General features: G+C 37.4%; 1 protein-coding gene across 2 annotated transcripts in view; it reads right to left on the bottom strand.

The window, feature by feature from the left end:
* The window catches only part of NDST3 (N-deacetylase and N-sulfotransferase 3), a 176,892-nt gene that overhangs the window by 122,988 nt on the left and 34,211 nt on the right, over positions 1-19,693 (bottom strand). The window lies entirely within an intron of this gene.

Genomic DNA, 19,693 nt, shown 5'->3' with positions numbered 1-19,693 from the left:
ATGGACTTCTTTTATTCCTTCTTCTTTTCTTTCTCATTTAAATTCCTAGTCTTCTATTCCTTCTCTCCCTGCCATCCTCCCTACACAGACTATGGTAGTTGAGTACCCACTTCAACTAGGCAGAAAGTAACACTAAATGTTAGATTTGTAAAGGATCTTAGTTAACACTTCGTTTACATACAGGGAAACTGAGGAGAGATGACTTGCTCATTTTCACAGATAAAATTAGTGGTGAATCGTAGATTAAGGATATAGATTCCTTGATTCCATATGAGGTACTCTTTCCCCCTCTTTCCATAGTATAGATGGGCCCACAATAAAATCTTTTTTTTAGTAGCAAAGCTGACACCCAGAAGCCTTGCCCCATAATGTTCAAGATTTCAATCTTTTTTTGGGATATAAATAGACATACCTTTTATTCAGAGATTACCCCATGATTGTATGCCTTATCTGTGCATATAAGTGATTCTCCTTATTGTGTAAAAACAGGAAGAGGACTTCTGAACCTCAAATTTAAATTCATCTGACCAATGACAAGTTTTTGAAAATTAGGTATCTAAATTTTTTTCTATCACTACTCTGTTTACTTGAACAACTTCCTTTGATTGCACAACTGAACTGGGAAATATGTGGGTTCTGACGGCACTCAAAGATGGAAGACAGGTCTGTTTGTGGATTTCCATACCTAAGTATCAAAAGGGTTAATGATGGCAATGTCATTGGATGGCAGTTGTCATTAGATTCTGTCATCACAGGGCCTTGGCATGGGTTGGGCAGGGGAAGGAGAATTTGGTCAGCTCAGCAGTGACAAATAGTGGGACCCAGAATCCTGTTGTGTGAAGGGGTGGGGAGTGGTGCCGCCTGGATATAAGGTGTGAGCCTTTCTCTTTCTGTCCTTATGTAAGGAACATAGGGTATGGAATAGGAAGGTATGGATTGAAGTGCCAGCTCTGGGACTTACAGCGAAGGTATTTAAGACTTGGGAGTCAGACGGCCTCAGCTGGAATTCTAGATCTGCCCCTATTCAGTATTGGGCATGTTATTAAAATTTTCAAACCTCAGATGCATCACATGTAAAGTAGGATAATAATAATTATCTCAGAGCACTGTTGTGAGGGTGACATACTTTTATGCTCTTAGCACCGTGACTGGCACATAATAGCTGCTCAGCATTTATTAGTTGCTGCTCTATTATTGCTTCGGCCACTATCACTACTACTAACATGGTTGTTATTGTCAGTGATGTTAGACAATTCATATTCTCTGAACTTTTCCCTTCATTTGTTAGAGTGGAGACAATTATCTAACTCCTAGAGTTGTGATGAGGGTTATAAAAGAGGTAATATATGCAGGAGGGCTTAATAAGCATTTTTTAAAAAGTGGCTTAAAATATTAGGTGTTGATATAATTATCAGCAATTATAATATACATATGTATATATATTTTAAAAGATTTATTTACTTGAGAGAGAGAGAGAGAGCGTGAGCTGGGGGAGAGGGGGAGAGAGAGAGAGTGCGAGTACGCTCGTGCACATTGGAGGGGAGGAGCAGAGGGAGAGAATCTCAAGCAGACTCCCCACTGAGTGCAGAGCCAGAAGCTGGGCTGATCGCATGACCCTGAGACCATGACCTGAGCCAAAATCAAGAGTCAGACGCTTAACTGACTGAGCCACCCAGGCTCCCCTATATATATATGTATGTATATATATATACACGTATATATTATATATTACAATTATATCATCTGTCTCATTTACTTAAAGTTGTTTTTTTCATTTTATTGACCTTCAGTCTCCTCTAGCCTTTCTCCCTCCTTCTTCTTTTTCACTTCTTCTCCCCTGTTGAAAATTCTAGCTGGCTCTTCCTTCCCTTTTGATCTTACCTTCTTCTTTATCCATCTTACTTACTTCATTTATTCATTCTACTCACTTTATTCAATGGTTAAAATATGGATTTGAAATCCATTTTAAAATAATTTCTTGTGTGTTCAGTGCTTTAAAGTTGGAAGTTTTTCTTTTTGTCTCTGTGAAAATAAAATCCCCAACTAAACTTGAACTTGAACTTTGCTTTGTGACTCTTGACTGCCTTTTAAAACTTAAAATACTTGATAAGAAACAAACAAACAAACAAACAAGCCTATCCTGTTCTGAGGCCTTAGAAGCTAAATAATGTACCTGTGAACTAACCTCTAAATCAACTAGAGTACATTGATTCAAATTATTGAACAAGACCTGATTATGCAGGTTTGAGTTGGCATTTTACACATTTATTTGACATTCTAGAAACAAACACTGAAGCACATAAAAGATATACTGAAACAGATGGTAGATACTAACATTATGCCTATATATGGTGAAGAGGGAAATTTATTTCTAGATGATATTTTATATACTTAAGATAAACAGTAATATTTTTTATCTTTTATATATTTTTTATGAACCAGATTTTGGGGTTATCTATGAGAACAATGTTATATATTCATCCATTACTTCCATCTTTTCAAAATATGCTTTTGTGCTAGAAGCTAGAGCACCCAGCAGTATCCCTAGATGATACCCTTTTCATGAAACTCTCCATTGCTAGAATGATTTTATTTAACATTAGTCTATTTAAAACTGAGATAGTCTATTATTACTATGAATAAAATATTACAAAACTGTTATAAATGATATTTTGCTTTATTCTTTATGTGCAACATGCCAAAAGTGGTGTGATAATATCTAAAAATTTAATCATAATAAGCCAAGTCAATGTTCTAATACCAAATTCAGAAAACCACATGCATTTTGGGTAAGCAAACCCTCTATGATGTGCAGAGTACCTTGATCATGGAGAAGGTAAAGAATCACAACCACCTGCAGAGGTACCATTTAGTGGTCTCCTCCAGGCCAAGAACCCTAAGAACATAGATTTCTACTGTCAGGAATGGTCTGATTATTGAAAAATGGTACTTTTATTTTTAACTATTCCAAAACTTTTTATATATATAGCAAGGTAATTTATAATTCCATGTATCAGTAATTATTTTTTAAATAACATGTTACTTTTTCTAATTAAAAACTCAAAATCACTAATAAATCCACCTCTCAGGATAAGTTAATAATTATGATGGAATTCTTCCCACTTTTACCAATAACTACCCAATTATATGTAGGTCTATATAGGTATAGGTAAGTGAAATTAGAGCCATAAAGCAAAAATTAGAACTGTACCAATTAGTGCTAAAAATACAGTTTCAAATTTTGCCTTGTCATCCATCTATCATCTATCTATCTATCTATCATCTATCTATCTATCTATCTATCTATCTATCTATCTATCTATCTATCTATCTTTTAAAGATTTTATTTGTTTATTTGAGAAAGAGAGAGAGAGAGAGAGACAAGCAGGGGCAGCAACAGAGGGAGAGGGAGACGCAGACTCCCCGCCGAGCAGGGAGCCTGATGCAGGGCTTGATCCCAGAACCCCGAGATCATGACCTGAGCTGAAGGCAGCTGCTTAACCGACTGAGCCACCCAGGCGCCCCACCTTTGTCATTTAATAGTATATTAGGAAGCTTTCTTCTGTCACATTAACCTTCCAAAACCAAATTTGTTAATGAGTGCAGAATACTGCATCAAATTGGTGCCCTATAATTTATTTAACCATTTCATCTTACTCTTGTACATTTGGTTGTTTACATTTTTTGCAGAATATAAATACTGCTCTCTGTATCAATACATATTTATGTAACAATGAGGTAGCCATTTCTGCAGGAGATAGGAGGGTAAGAATAATTCTGCTTATTCTTTGGCAAACAAAACAATTTTTCAGCGAATTTGAAAATGCTATGAAAGTATTAAAATAGAATATAACATCCAGTTAAAATTATAAGAAATTAAACTATGAATAGAGTTTAACATGAAAATTTGACTATTTCCAAAATGATTTTTTCAAATCTTGAATATGTATATGCTATCGTACTAACTTAGTTTTTTGAGGGTTCATTCTATAAAGCTAAAAGCACTTGCAGGCATTAAAAAATCCAGTTGAAGGCCAAGAAGATCTAATTTAAAGAAACTGAGCTCTGAGAACTGAACGAAATGGGAGCTTTTATATATCTTTGGACTTTCTCCAACTTTCATTAACAGAGTGAATATATCAATTAAAGTAAATCAAAGACAAAATTTAAAAATAACTGCAAAAAAAATGGAGATTCACATTAGTATTCATTACATGTGTGACATTCTTTGAGGGAACGTTTACTAATTTTGTGTTTCTTATCTGTGTTTCCCAGATGATATTTTGACCTGTTTTATCTTTTATAAGGTAACTAAAGGAGTTGGTGAGCCAAATGAAAGCTGGGGAAGAAATTTTAGTGCTGGGTGTGGTTTTCTAGCAATAGGCAAAAATAGTGTTTCAGCACAGAATTTTTAGAGTCAATATTTTCTTAATCAGCTGAATACTAGTTATAAATATACCTAATGTATCTGTATCTCCTAAAGTAAATGAAAACAATTGGGCAGCTAATTGCAGGATCTTGTGTCTATCTCCACACAAATGTGCACACTCTGGCATCACAGGCATTTAATGTAAAAGATCATTATTCCCACTTCGGACACAGGAGACATGATTTACATAGTTTAAGTGACTTCCCCCTAGTCACAAAGCTAGTTAAGTGCTGAGGAAATGATTCAAGCAAGGATTTTGGATTTCAAAGCTCACTGGTTCTGTTGTCCACAGAAACACAAGAATACTAACGCTGAACACTGATACCACTGGCATAACAAGCCGTTGGTGACAAAATCCACTAGAAGGGGGTAAGAGGTGGCTTTTCGTATCACTTTCACTAATTGGTTGTCACTCCTAGTTTCCAAAACCCAAAGGTGTGAGGGGGACGGGAAGACTAGGTTGGTCAGTGAATAGCCAGCCCAACCAGGAATGTTTACCCCCTGGTGTCCATAGTAAAGAGCAGTCCCTCTGTCCACCTGGTGTGGAGCTGGACTGCAGGGTGCGGAAGGGCTGGAGGTGTCATAGGGCTGGCACATTGGTCTCCTCCTCACAGGTGCAGAACTAGGAAGGATCTGTATAGAAGACCTGTTCCCAGACCAGGAAGACACGAAAACTTGCTGCAAACAGTTTACTGGGCGTAATATTAGAGTGAAGGCATCTTGCATAATTTGAAGGAAGACAGCTTTAGAGGAAAACAATGGCCGGGGCCAACTCTACTATTTGACCTGCCTACCCAATGACACTGGGGTGGGAAATAAGAAGGAAATGCAGGCAATTGGGTCAGCCAGTGGAATACATCAGATTTGGCTACTTTTTGTAACAGTATTTAAACTCTCTTGACAAGAAACCTGTAGATCTAGAGCTGTACTACCTGACAATAACATTCCTAATGGTAAAACAATCACTCAGTTTTTAGTTGTCTAAATTTAAAGTCTACACACCAAAAGGAGGAAACTATGTTCATCCTGGTACTTAAAATATAAATACCAAAGTTTGGAGTGTGTTTTCCATGATTTACATGAGCCCTATCACATTTGGGAAAATGGATAGGAAACGTTCATCTGGGAATTTGCTAATTATAGTGAGGTGTTTCAGAGATTATCTTGCTTATTGTTGACATTACCTTAAGCCATGGCCACCATATACTGAACGCTCAGGCCTTGAGTGGCCTCACTAACATGGCATGATGAATGCAGATGTGGAATCAGGGTGACTTAGGAGTCTGACTCTGCCATCTGACTACTGCCTAAGCCTGGCCAAGTTATTGATCCTCTTCAAATCCGTTTCCTCCTCTGCGAAATAATGATAACAATATACTGCTTATAAAGACCAAATGAGAAAATGGATATATGGCCCCAAAACCTTTCCTAGCACATAGAAGTAGAGTTTTAGCTCTATGAATGGAATCATTTGTCCCTTTCTCAGAACCTTAGAAACTCCTTATCATCCTATCACAAAATTCTATCTTCTGTTTTTCCCTGTGACCCATCTAGAGTAAAATCATATGCCTAAAATTTCAAATGGTATTTTCAAATTGGGACTTAGTGCTTTTCAGGGTTGTCTAATCGGCACTGAGGATTTTAAGGAAAAGAGGAAGATGGTGTAAGCAGCTGTCTCATAGTAACTTTTACAGGGCTTTATATTCCTTTCTAAGTGACCTTAGTGAATTCTTCATTCTCCAACTCAGTGTTCACATATTTTATTGTTTGTATTGTGGTAACAGAGTAAGGACAAAGGTCTGTGTGAAAGCAATGAGAAAATAGTTATATAGTAATCTTAAATTATTTCTATTACATATTTAAACTGGTCCAGAGCATACATTATACATGACCTCTAAATTATACAGGTGAGAGATGGTTTTGCTAGAACATTTGTTGACATGAAATTGGCAAATAATGATACGTGAGTGGGAAAATAGGGAACAATTAAGTAAGTCCTATTGTAAGTATTCACTTGAAATTGTTATGCATACTCTGTTTAGCTTATGGTTGATATACTTAAATAGTCAAAATATTAATGTACTTTTTTAAAAAAGAAACATATGGGGCACCTGGGTGGCTCAGTCCGTTAAGCAGCTGCCTTCGGCTCAGGTCATGATCCCAGGGTCCTGGGATTGAGCCCCGCATCGGGCTCCCTCCTCAGCAGAGAGCCTGCTTCTCCCTTTCCCTCTGCCTGCTGCTCTCCCTACTTGTGCTCTCTACCTCTCTGTCAAATAAATAAATAAAAAATATCTTAAAAAAAACCAAAACATAAAAGTAGTTCACAGTTTCTTACAATATAGTATATTTAGGAAACTATAAGTTATATCTCACTCATTCAATTATACAGAAAAAAGTTTTATGTATTGTAATAAACATAATTTTAATACCTTAATAATTTAAAATACTTGCTTTTAGCAGCAAAGCAGAGAAGGAAGCAGAGGTGTAGGATTCCATATAAGGGGACTGGGGCATCTCAACCCACATACTATTATTTCAGAGTAAATTAGATTTCCCCTAATGGCTGCAGAGGTATGTTGGAAACCCCTTAAGTAGCATATCTGTTTTTCTTTTTTTAAAATTAAGTTTTTAAATTTTAATTCCAGTATAGTTAATTTATAGTGTTATATTAGTTTCAGGTGTACAATATAGTGATTTAGCACTTCCACACATCACCTGGGGCTAATTATGACAAGTGCACTCTTTAATCCCTATCACCTATTTAATCCATCCCTCACCAACCTCCCCTCCACTAACCATCAGTTTGTTCTTTAAGGTTAAAAGTCTATTTCTTGGTTTGCCTCTCTTTCTTTTCTTTCCCTTTGTTCATCTGTTTGTTTCTTAAATTCCCCATATGAGTGAAATCATATGGTATTTGCCTTTCTCTGACCAACTTATTTCACTTAGCATAATACTCTCTAGCTCCATCCATGTCATTACAAATGGCAAGATTTCATTCTTTTTTATGGCTGAGTAATATTCCAGTGTGTGTGCGTGTGTGTGTGTGCATACACACACATATATACACACACACACATATACCACATCTTTATCCAGTCATCAGTCGATGGACACGGGCTGCTTTCATAATTTGGCTATTGTAAATATTGTTGCTATAAACATAGCAGCATCCATGTATCCATCCCTTTGAACTAGTGTTTTTGTGATTTTGGGGTAAATACCCAGTAGTGCAATTGATGGATGGAAGGGTAGTTTAACTTTTAACTTTTTAAGGACCCTCCATACTGTTTTCCAAGTGGCTCCACCAGCTTGCATTTCCACTCATAGTACAAGAAGGTTCCTCTTTCTCCACATCCTCACCAACACCTGTTGTTTCTTTTGTTTTTGATTTTAGCCATTCTGACAAGTGTGAGGTAGTATCATTGTAGTTTTGATTTGCATTTCCCTGATGATGAGTGATGTTGAGCATCTTTTCATGTGCTCTTGGCCATCTGGATGTCTTTTTTGGAGAAATGTCTTGTCCATATCTTCTGCCTATTTTTGATTGGATTGTTTTTTTGGGTATTGGGTTGTATCAGTTCTTTGCATCTATTTTCATCAGGGATATTGGCCTGTAGTTATTTGTATCTGTGGTATACGTTGTAATTTCTCTTCTCTAATTTATGATTTTATTTATTTGGGTCCTTTCTCTGTTCTTCTTGATAAGTCTGGGTAGAGGTTTATCTCTTTTATTAATTTTTTCAAAGAACCAGCTCCTGGTTTCATTGATCTGTTCTGTTGTGTTTTTTTTTTTTTAATTTCTATGTAATTTATTTCTGCTCTAATCTTTACTATTTCCTTCCTCCTGCTGGCTTTAGGCTTTGTTTGTTGTTCTTTTTCTATCTCCTTTTGGTGTATGGTTAGGTTGGTTGTTTATTTGAGATTTTTCTTGCTTCTTGAGGTAGGTCTGTATTGCTATATATTTCCCTCTTATGACTACTTTTGTTGTACCTCAAAGGCTTTGGACTGCTGTGTTTTCATTTTCATTTGTTTCCATGTACTTTTTGATTTCTTTGATTTCTTGGTTGACCTATTCATTGATTAGTAGCTCTTGCTTCAGTGAGGGATAAATGGGGCTCAGACAGACCTCTGGGTGCTTCAGGTAATAAGGGCAAGTTTGGGTCAATGAAGAACCTCTTAGTGTGGTTTTAGATCAGATTATGGATCCTTTTTGGAATGGACTGAAATGCTTTATGACTTTTTTTTTTTTTTATGAAAGCTCTAGTAAAGACACAGGTGTATACTTTGCCTCGCAACTTTAGTCTGCTGGAACCTAACTGGAAATGCAGAAATAAGAAAAATGCCTATGAAATCAGAAAAGCTACCCAGAAGCAAGCATTTAAAATTATGAACATTCTTTAAGAAAGGGTTTCATGCTCTCATTTGGAATCACTTTTTTTTTTAAGATTATTTATTTATTTATTTATTTGACAGAGAGAGACAGCAAGAGAGGGAACACAAGCAGGGGGAGTGGGAGAGGGAAAAGCAGGCTCCTGGCTGAGCAGGGAGTCCGATGCGGGGCTCAATCGCAGGATCCTGGGATCATGACTTGAGCCGAAGGCAGACGCTTAATGACTGAGCCACCCAGGCGCCCTGGGAATCACTTTATTTTACATATAGGTCTACAGGCTTTGTGACCTGGTTTCCAAAAATATAGCAGGTTAGATAAGTTAGCCTTCAGAAACTGACCACAAGAAAAGATGCTGAAAAAATTAATGGAAGAATTAGGCGGAAAAAGTGTAAATCAACACAAAAACTAAGTATATAAACATATTAGGGAGGAGGCAAATGGCTGAATGCACCTCCGCAGGCTGTGAAGCTTCACTGCACAATAATCCAATCACTGATGTTCAGTAAAAATGAATATGATAAAGTTGAAAAGTAAAAGTTGTGCCATTGAGTTAATTAACTCATTAATTAAGTATACATTCATTGAGTACCTACTATGTGTCAGGCCCTTTGTTAGTTGCTAGGATAATCAAATCACACCCATCACTCAGTGACAAGATGTTTCAAGAAGAAAATGAGATATCTGAGAAAAGTTTTTTGTTCTCTAAAGTGCTAAACAATGTTTAAAAATATTAATATAGTCTAAAATAAGTTTTCTCGAAGATGGTTTATAGTCAAATGCCATTACTGAATGACTTAGAGATGAGTCAAACAATTTTAGGCATCAACTCATTCTTCTCACTCAGGCCCAGCCCAAAGACCTTCTTATTGTTAGGGAAACACTCCAGAATTGTTCTTGCTTCTGGGCCTTTGCTCTTGTTGCTATGCCTCTCTTTCCCAGATCATTATATTTTTTTAAAAATTGCATTTATTTTATGTCTCTGCTCCAATATTACCTTATCAGAGAGGCTTTCCCAGACCATTCTTATAAACTTGGCAACAACACACGTCTACCTCCTGAGGCCCAGACTTTCCCATCTTCTTTGCCATACATTACTTTCTCCACAGCATCTGTCAGTACCTAATATGTTATACTGCTTACTTGTTCATTTATTTTTAAAAGATTTTATTTATTTATTTGAGAGTGAGTGAGAGAGAGAGAGCATAAGCAAGGGGAGAAGCAGACTCCCCGCTGAGCAAGGAGCCCAATACAGGGCTCGATCCCAGGACTCCAGGATCATGACCTGAGCCAAAGGTAGACGCTAAACTGATTGAGCCACCCAGGTGCCCCCTGTATACTTGTTTATTGTTGTCTACTCCCACTGAACACAAGAAATATGAGAGCAGGGACTTTGCCTGCCTCATTCACTGAAGATTGCCCAGGGCCTGGCACTCGTAAAATTTGTTGAATGACTAAACAAATGAATCTATGCTTCTGAATTGAAATTTTAGGTAATTGAGCCTGAAGCTGAAGTACAGTTCTGGAACTAAAAAAGTAACTAAAATTGAGAAAAATGAGTTCTTTAGACCAGTCCAGCTTCTCTGGAATAGCAATAAAAGCAAAAAGGATGGTGACTCTAAACATGGAAAGAGAGAAAAGGCCAGCCAATTTGAAGAGACCAGAAATAGAAATGACCTAACATCTGACAAAGACTTGAAGCCAAGTCAAGCTACCAGAATAATTTACTATGACTTTCTGACAACATTCTAATTGGGAGGCTATTAAGAAAGATAATAATGTGGTTTCTGGAGGGAAGGTTCCAGGGCTTGAATCCCAGCTCCAAGACACTGAGTAACTTTCATCCTGGCAAATGCCTTTCCTGAGCCTCAATTCTCTTATTCTGAAAAAAATGGGTGACAATGCCTACCTCACAGGGTTATAAGTTTTGGATGATGTTGTTTGTGTAAAGCTTAGTGCCTTGAATATGATAATCACAATAAAATTTTAATACCTTATCCTAATTCTAAAAAGTATGTATAACATTAAAAGTGATAAACATCGGACATGAGTGGTTTAAAAAAAGGAAAAAAAAATGATAGGAATATAAAATGGAGTCAGCTATAGTACAAATATAAAAAATGAACAATTAATATGTTGGGCACTGATATTAGTTCTGTTTTGGCTGTAGTGCAGTGGACATGGTGGGGGAAGCATATTACTACAACTGGAAAAGGGGAAAGACCCCAGGAGTTCTTTCATGGAGATTGTCCTCTATTCCCTCAGGGGATGAAAGAAATGTTTGGCAACCAGAACCTGACTAGAAGAGTCCTCTGCTTGGGATGGAACTAAGAATGCACAATAAATTATGATAATCACAGGGTAGAATCACAGAATGTTAGAGGTGGAAGATATTTTAGAGATTGCCAAACCTGGTATTTCTCAAATTGTTGCACTAAAGCATCTGTCTTTGAACAGGAGGATAAACGTATAACTGCCTATCCCTCATATTCCTGAGACTTTCCTCTATACATTGACATGGTTCCTATAAATAAAAAGATTTCCCTGGAGTCTATGCTTAAATGAAAAATCCTAGGAGATTTTTCAATAATTTACTTCGGTTTTAACAGAATAGTTTTAATTGTTAACCAGTTAAATTATAAAAGCAAACCAAAGCAAAATAAGAAAAAATCATTTTTTGTTAAATTTGCAAAATATAATTCTACTCATGTATATTATTTTAATTTCATCTCTTCTTAGCTGATCTAATCAGACCTTCTTGTAAAACTCTTGTACCTCATAAAAGCTCTAGAATTTTGGCCTGGAATTATTCTCCACTAAAGAAGCTTCTTTTAATACTGGGACTAGGTCACAGACATTTGAAAATTACTTATGTCTGACTAATTTACCTAAAGGGAAGTATTTCCTTCCTTTCCTGATTTCTTTTTCCTTTTGAGTGAAAAAAGTTATGAAAAGTTATAGGTTTTAAATAAATAATATCAAAATCAGTCAGAAATAGTGCTTGCAGATTTTAACATCAGGTTTTATAATATTTATTTGTTAATGGGATAAATAGCAGCTTGTTTGTATTGCTCTCCCAGTTTGCATGATTTCAACCTTCTCTTGCGAATAGAACGTTCGTCTATTTTAATTAATTAAAGGTCAAAGAATCCACAGCCAATTAATGCAGAGTTAAAAAGCCCATGACTGCTGACTTCGTATTTATCCTCATGGGCTTTAATAAGATGGTGCAGGCAATTCCATTTTAGAATGCGCCTTTCAGTGGTTTATAAATGCCTCAAAAACTGATTTCTCAAAGCAGAACTACACTTTAAATTAGATTTGCTCTCAAACTTTTGCTGCCTGTTTAAAATATCTGACATTCAGCTCTTTGTGAAATGTGGAATCAAATGCAGGATAGCTCAGTGCCCTACCAGGTTCTCTCAGCAGGGCTGTTAGCTGTATCGGTGAAGGAGAAGGTTCTTTAGGTGGCTTCTTATTCCTGATGGTGAAGGAAGGGGTCCTGTGAGACAGTGCCATGAGGATCAGATGGTCCTTTGTCCTAGCTGCTCCATGGGCCGGTTATATAGTCGTTTTATGAATTTGTGTTTGTGGCAGGTGGTCTCTTTCCATTGGTGCTCTAGCCCTGTGCCCTTTTTCTTTTTAGGCGTGTTCTTTGAGCTACAACAGGGGTAGCCTTTATGTCCATGATGGACTTAGCTTGACACATCCCTTCTTTTTTGGCTAGACTTTTTCCCTTAGTTATCACTGCTTCTACCTTTTTCTCAAAGTTTATGTCTTACTCTTCATTGCTCAGGATCGATAATGAGCTCCTAGTTACATGAAACTCTTTTTATTTTTAAATATATCACTTGTTATAAAATACTCTGTCATACGCCTCCTGTTTGGAAAGAAGGTGGAAATATTCACCAGATGCTGATGTGTAATTGGCATGCGGGTTTCACATGTACACAGGCAAAGAACAGAATAGAAACTTCAGTGCTTTAGTCTTTGAAATCATTAAACAGAATATTGAAGATCACGTTTGCTAACACTGTGACTTCAGACCATTCCCAGTATCTCTTCTAATAATAAATCCTAGGCTTGATTTAAATTTTGAATTATAATTGGTAAGTTGACTCTAAAAACTGGGAAAAGATGCTGTTATTTATTCGGGTTGTTTCCGCCCCCCCAGCTTTATTGAGGTTATTTTATCCAATTTAGGTCACCAAACAGTTGTTTGTTCTCAGTGACCCAGTTCAGATGCAAATCAATGACCTAGATCGGAGTCCTCTTACTACTCCAGGAGGCCAGGGCAACCTCTACTCAGTTCCCTCATGGGAAGTTTTTTCCTTTACAAATATAACTTCACATAAAACTAAAAGTGTAATCAGTGATAGAACTGCCTGGGTCCCATAGGTTCTACAACACTGTCTGCACATCACTAAAAAATATCACATATATCCCATTACTAAGGAAGAAAGGACTTACACACCAAAGTATTTGACATATTTCTGCATGATTGATTAAAAACTTTGAAAAAGTTTAAAAAATGTTCTTTTCCCATAAATGCTTCCAATATTATAAATTCCAAATAAGAGCTGCACTTGTTATTCCCTGAACGTATGGAAATCACCTGCCTCAGTTGAATAGACCCGACAGTGCCCTATCCTCCCCGTTTGTCTCATGTGCCATCTAATACTATCACAACAGAGGCGACTGGCTATCAGGGAGCCCGCACAGCCTGGACATAGAGGCTGTGACTTCATACCTAAGCTTCTCAACTAAGACACAACTGAAGTGTCAAGGACGTTACCACCCACTCTGTTCTTTATTACTCTGTTTGAAAATACGCCCGGTGGGTTTTAAAAGTGGGTTTTGGAAAGTTAATTTGAATGCAAACATTTCAGAGATTAATAAAGTTATACAAAATTGACCAAAACCAAATGGCAATTTCTTTGTTTTAGAAGCTTGTTACGATGGACTGTGTAAAATTAACATTCCAAGAGACACTGTAAAGGCTGAGGAGACTGAAGAGTTGAAGTGTTCTTTCTTCAGGCAGCCCGGCGCTGTGAGCAGGCACCCTGTGCAGCCAGTCAGGCCCTGGCCACTCCTCATTTGGAGTTAACTGAGAACAATGCGTGCGCATTTAAGATACTTTTGAATTTCACATTTATTTGTATTCTGTGTTAGCTTGCTTGTTATTCTCAATTAAATACCCTAAGATCAACATGGGGAAAAACTCATATTCTATTTTGACCATGGTTTTGGTAATTGCTGATAACCTTAAACATCTGCTTTCATCAAATTCTGAATAGTGATTAGTTTGATAAGGAATGGCTTAAAATGTTATTCTCAATTCCCTCACTGCCATTATTTTGACTCTCAATCTTTTTTAAACTGGATACTACTGGGGCTTATGTAGATGTCTATCATTTCTGTTATTTGACTGGTACTTTCACAGAAAACCCAAGTGGTGATTAAGGTTTTGGCCAACTGTTCTGCTTATTTTCAATTTCACTCTGAACAAGGGTGGGAACTGAAACCAAAGAAAGAAAAAAAATTATGTAACGTTATAATTCTCTACCATCCCTAGTATGGTGAGTTTCCCAGTACCTGAAATTATCCCATATTCCAGTGTGTCTAACAACATCCCACAGGTTCTACTTGGGGAACACTATCTTAGTAGAGAACTGATAAGGTCAGCCTGCCTTGCACTAAAATCCAGGTTCAGAACTTGGAATTGTCTCTTGGGGGGAAGTGTAGTAAGTCTGTATTTGGCCTTAAGTACGCATATTTTGTGTGTTGTCCTTTGTAACACAGAGAGAAAGTCTGGTATGGAAACTGGAAAAGAATCCTTAAAAAGTCATCTTTCTCAGAAAGACAGTAACTTACGCCTTTCAGAGACACACCCCCTTATCTCCACCTCCCCACACCCCCCCAGTAATACAGGCCAAGTATGAACCCTGGAGAAGCTCTGGGTTGGCAGCCAAAGTTCCAATTCTATTAGATGGCACTGAAATCTTAGGATAGACTGGAACTGATGAGGGTTATTCATGGCTGAGAGAAATCCTCCCACTCTGAGATATTATGACAAGGTGACGGTTCCGTGAATCTGTGACTGTATGGGTGGGAGACTGGTGGTAAGAAAGGAAGGGAATAGGGCGCCTGGGTGGCTCAGTTGGTTAAGCGACTACCTTCGGCTCAGGTCATGATCCTGGAGTCACGGGATCGAGTCCCGCATCGGGCCCCCTGCCGAGCAGGGAGTCTGCTTCTCCCTCTGACCTTCCTCCCTCTCATGCTGTCTCTCATTCTCTCTCTCTCAAATAAATAAATAAAATCTTAAAAAAAAAAAAAAGAAAGGAAGGGAATATGGAATACAAAAGACCTTCTGGGATTCTCTTTATCAGGTAGAAAGAATTACGGCTTTCTCAGCCTTCCCGGTGATCTGGCACAACAGCAGCCAACTCAGGGGTCCCAAGGTATCCCTGAAGAAAGGCCAGAGCTACCGCGGATCCAGCAGAAATGGTGAGCTGGCCCTCCAAGCATGTACAAGTGCTTTGATGGAGCACTACATTTTGTGCTACCAAGGGAATGATGAGGATACTAGAAAGCTGTAATTCTGATTTTGAGATAAAAATAATGTAACTTTACATTTGTATTCTTGCTTATAATTCACAAAAAGCTTCCACATATCATCCCACCTGATCCTTACAACAACTCAAGAGAGGCAAGGCATAAACTATTAATGCTACTTTACATTTAAGGAAACCGAAGCTTGGACAGGTTAAGTAACTTGCTTAAATCCACACAGTAAATAAGAGGCAGAATAGGGGATTTAAACCCATATCTCCATATGGTCTGAGCTGTCTTGTCTAGAAACAAGAAAACTAAAAATATCTTGACTAATATACTTTCCAAGTATAATGTCTGATATAGACAAGTCTTTCAATCCTTTTTTTTTAGAATATAAAACAACCTTTCTTGCCACAAACCATGCCTTTTACATCTTTCCACACTAATATTTTTGTATTAGTGTAGAAAGATAATGTGTCTTACTCATTTTATGTTTATTTCTTAATCTACATTCTCCCCCATATATAAAATCTTGTGTTTATATATATGTGTGTGTGTATGTATTACATATATATGTAATCTTTTGTGGGTATGAATTAACCTTTCATTTTTCTGTTAAAAGAAGTATTTAATGCATTTAAAATGGATTTAGTATTACTAGGCCAAGAAATTTAGGCCAAACTGATGAAACTATAGCACTTATAAGTTCACTCATTTGCAGTAGAGAGTGTAGATTAAGGCTTGATATCCTGAGAGTTAAGGTCTTAAAAGTGCTCTATTGTGATTCTCCACAAGCAAGAATGACTTTCACATTGACACTAAATGTGATTTTCTGTCCTTAGGCCAAGCAGGTTGGCAGATTGCTTTTATGTAATTCCTGTGAAGCTGGCAGGAGGTGACTCATATACATAAATGCCTCTTTCAATCAGGAAGAAGGTGTCAGAGGGCGGGTGGGTGGTGTCTGGATGACTAAGTTTTAAGATGTTAGGGGTACTGAAAAAAACAGTTAAAATGAGGGTTTCTAGGGAGATGCACACATGAGAGTCTCAGGATCATGTCAATGAATCAAAGGAAAACTTTGAGAAGATCCTACTACATTATTTGAATCTTAGTTCTTATTTCCTAACACTATGCAAAGAGAAATTCCCCAGACTACGTGTAACTTAAAAACAGCCCAGAGTTTAAACAAGTTCTAGGAATGAGACTTGATTGCAAGGTGATAAACTGGAATATTAAGTACATTGTATGAAAGGGACAGAGGAGTTATGGGTATGAGAAAGTTATGAGGAAGTCACAGAATCTTTTAGAAATCGACACAGTGGAAGAGTGAAGTATGTGCCTGAGAAAATAAAGTGCCTATCACATTTAAGTAAAACAATGACACTTTCCTACAAATGGTAGGTATGGAACAGAATAAAAATCTCTATTGAAATCCTTGAACCAATTTCAGATAAACGCAAAGTGACAGTAAGGCCAAGTTTCTAGGTGGTAGTTCATAATAGCCAATGTCCTCAGTAAATGCCCAGTGGAACGGATAAAGGCCAATATGGTAATTGAATTCCTAGGGAAAACTGACCAGGTTGACAAAGTGAAATTCTTCATTTCATGGCTTTGTGTTCTGGTCTTCTCATGAAGCTATTCTTATATATCTGTTGTTTTTTTTTTTCCCCTTAAAAATTTTAAAGGAGTCAGAGCAAAAAAACAAAAACAAAAAACAAAGAGTGGAACATATATGAAATTGTTAATAATAACCAAGAGTGATCAACATGAGCAAGGAGCCTGGACTCAACAATGTTATCAATGAAAGATTGCAACACTTTTTTACTCACTATTACACTGCATACTATGTTGGTCTGTTGGCTTTCCCTATACTATAATATCAATTTATTATTTTCAGAGACTCCAAGCTTATTTTCAATTACAGCACCAGAACAAGTTCTATCAGTACTTTTTTTTCTGTTCATATCAGTATAAACACTATATATGAATTCTAAGTGTCTCCAGGAAGTTCTGAGACTGTTGTTTGAACTCTTCTACTATTAGGCTTTTTTTTTTTTTTTTTTTTTTGAGTTTTCTTGATGTGATGAGTTTCCGAGAGAGCTAGAAGCATTATTTCAGAATACTTTTGATATGGTCTGCTCCTGCCAATAAACTTTTCAGAAAATACAGAATCTTAATTCTGCAGCAAATCTAAGCAAACTTCATTCCAGTGTTCAGAAGCAATACTTATTTCCCCCAGACTGATTTTTATATGAGTTGCTTTAAAGAATGTATGATCAATTTTCTGTGCAGAATTGATAAGAAAGAAAATTCCTATGGAACTAAGTAAAAAAAGGCATGTTTTCACCTTTGTTTGTTTGTTTTAGTGTAGCATTAAGAGTGTATCTTCTAAAGTTAAAAGTGAGTTTGTATGATTTATCTGAATGTTTTGTTACTATTGTAGGCTTACTATAATTACTTTTATAATTTGTTAAGTGAAATGGCTTTTGAAGAAGCCAACATACCACACAAGTGTTCATACTTGCATTTCTTGAAGATGTCATACTGTCATTAAGGTTCCTGAGAGATTTGAAAGCCACCAGAACCAGGAATCATATTCAAAAATAGTGAGAAAAACATCTTGATTGAGCCTACAGATCTGGCAATAGACTTTGGTACAAACAGTGGCATTTGGGACACAAGTATACCTCAAACCTAACAGACTGTGTCTATCATTGTCCCAAAGGACAGACAATTGAGAGAAGTTAAGATTGAATGGTTCAAAATGTAAAAGGCAGAGTCAGATAGGGTTGGGCTTCTACGCTTCCATTTACAAGCTGTACAACCCTGGGGAATGTTTGCGTCTCTCAGTCTACTCTTTTGTAAAATGCCATCTTCTTTATGCGAATGCTATGAAGAATGACTGAAAATAGTACATGGAAGCACTGGATTAAATAATCAACTTAAAACACACAATAAGTCTTTAAAAATGTTATTTCCTTTACCTTTATCTTTACCTTTTCCTAATGAATGCTTCTATAGCAACAAAAAGCAAATTGGCACTCCCAAGGTATGTTTGAAATCGGGTCCAACAGTGTTGGTTTAGTAAAGTGGGTGTTTTAAGTACCTCTCATCAAAGTGTACTTAGAGCTAGTGCTAATTAAAGCTAATATTTATTGAGCAATGGGCATTTAATGTTCACTAGGCTCTGGGCTAAGGATGGACAAGCTCATTTAACCCATTGAACAACTCGCTGTAGTTTTTTTTAAAGATTTATTTATTTGAGAGAGAGAGAGAGAGAGGGAGAGAGAGCATGGGCCAGGGGAGGGGCAGAGGGAGAGAAACCCAAGCAGACTCTCTGCTGAGTGCAGAGCCTGAGGCTGGGCTCAATCTCATGACCCTGAGATCATGACCTGAGCCGAAATTAAGAGTCAGACACTCAACCGACTGAGCCACCCACCAGCCCCAAAGATTTATTTATTTATTTGAGAGAGAGAGAGTGAGAGCGCTGTATGGGTGTAAGTGGGGGGGAGGAGCAGAGGGAGAGAATCTTCAAGCAGACTCCCTGCTGAGCACAGAGCCCTACCAGGGCTTGATCTCACAACCCATGAGGATCATGACCCAAGAGATCACAAGCTGAGTGGAAACCAAGAGTCAGTCACTTAACCAACTGAGCCACCCAGGCGCCCCAACAACTTCTTGTTGTATTATCTCAATCTACTCAACTACTCACTGAATTAGGGCTATCATTTAATTTGTTTTACAGATGTGGAAACTGAGGCACACAGAGGTTAAATAAATTGATCAGAAATTAAAAACTGAATTTTAATTATTAAAAAGACTAGTTATTTGAGAGAGGCAAAAGCGATCACAGAGGCAGAGGGAGAAGCAGACTTGCCGCTGGAGCGGAGAGCGTGATGAGGGGCTTGATCCCAGGACCCTGAGATCATGACCCGAGCCGAAGGCAGATGCTCAACTGACTGAGCCACTCAGGTGGCCCCAAACACTGAATTTTAATTTAGTTTAAGAAAAGGAATATGGGGTTTCCTTTGCAAGAGGACTATGTGATTTTGGGATTACATGTTCATAGCACTAAATCCGTATTACCTTTCAAAACTTATGTTGAAAGCATTAATAAGCTATAACACAATTCCATGAAGAAAAGCTGTGGTGGTATTGAAAGACAATTCTCCACAGTACTCTTGAATTCCTGCACGTCTTGTGAGAGGAAGCACTAACTGCCTTTGCTACCAGTCTTTTCAAGGATGTTTGTAGAGCAAACAACCTTGTAAGACAGAGACAGTCCTCTTCAGAGCAAAGGGCAAGTTTGCTTACTTTCCAGT

Source organism: Mirounga leonina, unplaced genomic scaffold (assembly GCF_011800145.1).
Source record: "Mirounga leonina isolate KUSES-001 unplaced genomic scaffold, KU_Mleo_1.0 Mir_357, whole genome shotgun sequence".
Taxonomy (NCBI): Eukaryota; Metazoa; Chordata; class Mammalia; order Carnivora; family Phocidae; genus Mirounga; species Mirounga leonina.
The sequence above is the reverse complement of the archived record's forward strand: the minus strand, read 5'-3'. Positions and strand labels throughout refer to the sequence as shown.